The following is a 6,024-nucleotide window of genomic DNA, read 5'->3' on the forward strand; positions in this document are numbered from 1 at the left end:
GGGAAGGGTGATAGGAGAGATGGAGAGGGGGAATTGATTGCGCGTGGGGTTGGCTGATCAAAACATTGCAATCGAAAGGTGTTTGTTTGGACGGCGGGACACCGAGTTTTTCACGCCACCTCCCACCGTTATAGTGTGTTCTAAGATTTTATTTTCCACTGCATCACTCCCCCTTTAAGAAAACAAAGAAGGAAAAAAAAAGACAAGTTTGTTGGCTTTGCTTTGGCCTTTGTGGATTATTACAGGAACGCAAGACACATTGTAAATGCTGGATCGAGCACCCAACAATCCAGCGCCCCCCCTCCCTCTCTTTCTTCTCTGTCTGTCTGTCTGGTGCGCCGCCCTTTGGCATTCCAGACCACACATCGGCCGCCACGTGGATTCCAGGTCCGAGTTCGCAGGTTGTGCTTCCGTCGTGCGCTGTAAAAGAGAAGCGTCTCGGTGAGTCGGACGTTTCCCTCGCTGGCCGCATCGGAACGAGTGATCTTGAATCGTCCAGGTAGAGACAAGAAAGCCAATCACCTCACATCGGCTTCGAGGTTGATCTCCCGTCCTGTCTCTTTGTATTGTGTATTAAGGAACAGAGATAACTCAACACGGTACGGATTGAATAATAAACTTTGTCTTCGCCCAACATGAGAATTCGACGGCCGCGGGCGTTGGGTTCTTTGTTTTTTTCTCTAATAAAAGCCCGACCTTCGGCCTCGCCACACAGAAACTCTACTTGAATTTAGGTAAATTAGCATAATACAATCAAAGCCGTTGATCATGTGAGATTCACATGAATGAGTGACTTTTTGACTCGTGAGAAATGTTCAGGAATGAATAGGTTGCCTTGCGCTTCTCCAAGTGAGACGTGGGATGGACGTGAGGGAGCTCTAGTGCTTTATCCCACACAGCAAAAGTGGGAATGCGATCCGTAACCCGACCCTGTCCGATGTCCAATATCCACTGCTAGGGAGGAGAGCCGAGGATGTGAATCCATATCTATCGCGTCCAGGCATGTGAGACATCGACAGGCCATAAAAAAAATGATGGGCTTAAATGCATGCTCGCAAAGAGAATTGTTCTTGTAAGTCTGTTTACATGTGCTTAAAGTGCATGTGATTTTACAGCACAGGCTAGTGGTCGGGGCTTGTCTATTGCAGTCCATAATTCGCACTAAAAATGTTTCTTCAAAAGCTTTGGATATAGGAAAGGTTCGGTTGCGTAAGAGCCTAATTTTGGTCCCTGAAATTGTACATTTCATCCGACCATAGTCTTTGAACTTTTGGCTCGATCATTTACCAAAAGAGAACGAATAAAAAGAGGGTTAATTATTTCAACAGAGAAACTACAACCTAGCGATGTTAAAGGGTTTTTTGACCTAGGACATGTCTTTTGCTGTTTCCGGGGCTATGTCATAGATATGTGCATGCGGTCGGTAGTTAGCTTTTTTGACCCTGGGAAAAATGCGATCCGCAACCCCCATCGCTGCTTTAGTGCTTTATAGTTCAAGACGATCTTTCATCAAATCGAAAAGATTCATCACTAATTGCTAGACGACGAAAACAATGCTTGGAAAGTCTTTGAGAAATATCTTTCTTCCCCTACCAGAACTTATTTACTTTACGCCATGGTCCATCTTGCAGGTAATTCAATGTAAGGAGAATGCAATGCACCGATGCAGTCACAAGGCGGAAGATCTCAAGGGGTCCCAGTCCCACCTCATCAATGACCATGGATAATTAATTGATATTAGCGGAAATTGAGGGAATCATCACGATCTCATGCCAAATCTACCGACTTCCCCTTTTCTTACAATATCTTATTGCGTCCTTGATGACCCATCTAGGTTTCTAGACCACTCAGCGAACATAGAATTGGACGTTGGAGCTGGCTTCCTGGTCGAATAAAAGCTGCCTTACAGAGGTGCGCTTTGGGGTCACCATGACCTTTCTATATCGTTCACTAACGAAACAACAAACCTAAGAACAACATAGAACAATACCATGTAATGGATTGGAGACTACATAAGCCAAAAAGTAAAGGTAGAGAGAGAGAGAGAGAGAGAAGAGAGAGAGAGAGAGAGGGAAGGAGGGAGAGGTTTGTGGGTAAAGCAAGGGTGGGTCGCGTGTAAAAAGGGGTTGCCTAGGATCTTGTGCGGAGATTCTGCCATCAAACTGAAGTTTGAAAGCGACCCCGTGCTCTTCTCTTCTCTTCTCTTCCTCCTTCTGCTTCTTCTTCCTTCCTTGAAAGCTGAAAAGTGCGATTTGTTTATTCCTCACCCCTTTCCGTTTGGGACATTCTCTTCAGATGGAGAACACATATGATGTTACCCATCTCCTGTCCCGACCTGACCCGACCCCTAGGGCACTTTCTCCTCGGGCAATCATCCAAATCTAGGGCTATATATTACAGTATTCTGCTTTTGACTTATGTTTTACGTACCTATGATTATGTACTAATTCCACTTCTCACTGTAATTGCCAAGTTATACCCGGTAAGAAAAGACAGAGACTCGAACTTGGGAGGATCACGGTTGCGGCATTAACTAGATCATGTGTGTTGAATATGCTTGAGTTTACTTGATACTTGTTAAATGGACGACATTGCGTTGAGATTCAAGAGCTTCTTCGTACACCGGCCGGGACCCTCTCGAAAGGATTGGATTCAGTAGAGAAATAGAGAGTTGCCCCGGCCATGTTCTTTAGGGACAAAGCATGATTAATGGGGCATAGAATCGAATCCACTCAAATGTTGGCAGCCGCACTGGCTCGCTTCCCTATTCACATTTGACGGGTTTAGGTATTTCCGGCTCTTCTTTCGATTTCTTCTCCTTGATGAATATGTTGCTTCTTTCGGTGAGACCAGGTGCTTGGTTATGGCTGTGAAATTGTTGTGAGAACAGTCAAGTTTGTATCTGTCCATGTCCATCGCATAAGGGTGAGGAATGTAAAGATGCATAAAACTTGATTATTATTCAAATGAAAGGTTTTTCAATTCACATGTAAAGTTAGTCAGAGCACATATCAATCGAGCAAATCATCTCTTGCATTACGTCAGCTCATGTCAATCGATAAACTTAAATATTTTCTTGTACGATCAGAATAAAAGTATATATATATGTACGCGTTATGAAATTCCCTTTTCAAATTCATTGCTTCCTCCAATGAGAACATCCCTCAATTATTTCCTCCTTATCTTCGTTTTTCTTCTTCGCTTCAGCTTTTTGTGATTACCGAAAGAAGGGTAGGAGGGCAACATATAGAATTTTCTATGGACCGTCAAAATAAGAGTATATAAGGTCACCATCGTGGACCTAATGGCCGGTTAGTGACATGTTCATGTAATGGCTGGACGGTACCATGGATTTGATATGGCTCCGAAATGAATATGTTGCTGACTTCTCTTCTCCTTTCACAGCCATCATTGCCGTGATAATTGCCTCCCCATCCCGCATGTGAGCCACTAATCTCTCACGGAAACTCATGCTGCGGACCAAAACCACATTCTCTCACGTTGACAAGGAACTCTCCACATGGATTCAACTTCAACTTGATTAAGTACCAAAAATAAGATTAAATTATTATATTCCTGTTGATTAATCGATCTCGAAATTTCTTCTCACTGTGATTATAGAATATCATAAGTTTGGTACGGGATCAAACCGAAGGATTGCTTGATTCAGTTCGCTCCGGTCTACCAAACCGAACCTGATTGAATCGAATTGAGCTTACCCTATGGTATGAACAAGGTCCTTGGTCATTTGCCATTCAAATATCAAACCCCCCACCAAAGGAACATCCCATAAAAACGGTGGTGGAGGGAAGAGAGGTAGGGTATGCCTCAGCGATGCCATAGATCGCCCTCATCATAATGAATAAAAAACCAAAAAAACAAGAGGAAGAAAGCGTTAAAGGTTGCTTTAATTAGCAAATAGACAAATCCAAGAGAGGGACAGTGTAGATCACGTAAGTGGGGGTTATCTGGGGCGGTTTGTGGGACTGCTTGAGAGAGAGAGAGAGAGAGAGAGAGAGAGAGAGAGAGAGAGAGAGAGAGAGAGATTGTGTTCTAACTTAACTTGATAGAGACTTCAGAAACCTTCTAGAAAGGAAGGAAAAGATTGGGGAGGCTTACAAACAAGAGGCTTTGATAATGACTCGTCTCCTCACACGCCTCGACATGTCTCTCCCTCTCTCTCGTCTCCCTTTTTTCTCCTCGCACATCACATGGAGGGATCAATCATTGTCCTCGGAGCCTTATTCGGTTTCTGTCTTCGATCATCCTGGTTTAGGAGTTATTAGTGAGAAGACAATCTATGTTTTTTTGGGTGGTTTGCCCTCGGATAACATGGGATGTCCCTGTTATCTTTGTCCTCTTTTGGCTTGCCTAAACAGCCATTACGTGTATCTAAAGTATCGCAAGAGAAAACAGCAAGGAGTAAATTACCATTTTTGGTACCTCCTGAATTATATAGCAAAACTCTTGTGTAGCTTTCCTTGTCACATCATATAATCATGTTTTTTTAATGGACTGGAATCCTCTAAAGTTAAGGGATGAGTATATTACATCATCATTTATGTTGCTAAAGAACTGATACGTTACCACAATTAGAATTGAATGACTCACCTTTGTTTTTTGTTTCTTTTTTTCAGCCAATCTCCACCTTTTGCACAACGTCTATCTCACCCTTTTGAACCATGTGACCCACTACCTGTCGCGACTAGCGCCACCACGCCTTCATCACCCCCTCCAAAAAGAATGGAGGTGTGACAACATGAAGGAGGGGGAATAACCTCTTTGGACCTATGCTCGACATCTTTGGACTCAAGCTTGGCCTTGATGGATCCGAGCAAACTTGGTCCCGACCTAGGGTTGTTATTTAGGGCTCGAGAACAAGCATTGGGGTTCTTGTGCCCATATATAGAGCTTTTGGTTTAAGTGTGCCAATATTTAGTCATATTTTGTAAAATAAATTTTGATTTTTTAAAGAGGAAATTGTTTTCCTGAATTTAATCATAGATTATCCATTGACTAGAAAAATCATTCTCGTCAACTTATTTTCCTAAATAATCCAAACGCGTGAAAATACGGAAAATATTTTTTCCAAAACAAACAGAGCCTCAATCTAAGGGTGATATAATTGCACTGAGGGAAAGTGAAATATGCCAAATATTCGTTTTCTACGGAACAAATGGAATCTTAAATTTGGGTTCGGGCTGTGGTTTACTGAGTGAATTCTCTCCAAATCTAAGGCCATTTTCGTCTTTTAGACGTCATTGCATCCCTTCATCTTAGAAGATCTTAAACTCTCAATCCCTATTGGAGCTTACATGCGGTTTGTATTGGGGGCCGAGGGAAGGAGAGTTGTCCTCTTTGGGCTTTTGCAAAGGAATATGGTTTTGGGCTTACGTGGAGGTCTGTATTGGGTGGGTGTATTTGGTGAAAACACGGGCCCCAGAAAATCAGTTTGGGCCGGGCGGACCATTCCGGGCTTTCGGGCTTCGGCGCGGAGGTTGGACCTTCCCATGCACGTCGTCGTGTCTCCGTAGTCATCGGACAAACCGAGCGAGACCAGATGCAGGCGAAAACGTCCATCGCTGTCCACAGCGTGTGCAGTCTCCGCATGACAGTGTGAAGCTTTTCAAGGTCCGACCCGTGCGAGCGGCGGACCGCACTCGGCCGGATAGGGTTCCGAAAAGGACGGGCGAGAGAGAGATTCGCGATCGCCATTGAAGCTTGTCCCAGTTGGTGATTCGGTGAACCAGCTAAGCGAAAAGCACGGGGACGTATGGCTTTGAGACAAGTTCACGAGCTGTGTTTTGGCGGAGGGACCAGTCACGCATGCAGACACCCACCGGCCTATCCAAAGAATCATCACAGCTGGGCTAGCTCACGCTAAAGCGAAACGACAACGGAGATGAGTGAAAAATTAAAAGCGAGAAGCTTCCAAAAAAGCTTTGTCCATTTTCTCTCCGTGCACTCATCCTCCTCTACTTTTTGCGATTTTTCCCTTGCGACATACGTCGTGCGTTCGCATGT

This window comes from Eucalyptus grandis, chromosome 6 (genome assembly GCF_016545825.1).
Source record: "Eucalyptus grandis isolate ANBG69807.140 chromosome 6, ASM1654582v1, whole genome shotgun sequence".
Classification (NCBI taxonomy): Eukaryota; Viridiplantae; Streptophyta; class Magnoliopsida; order Myrtales; family Myrtaceae; genus Eucalyptus; species Eucalyptus grandis.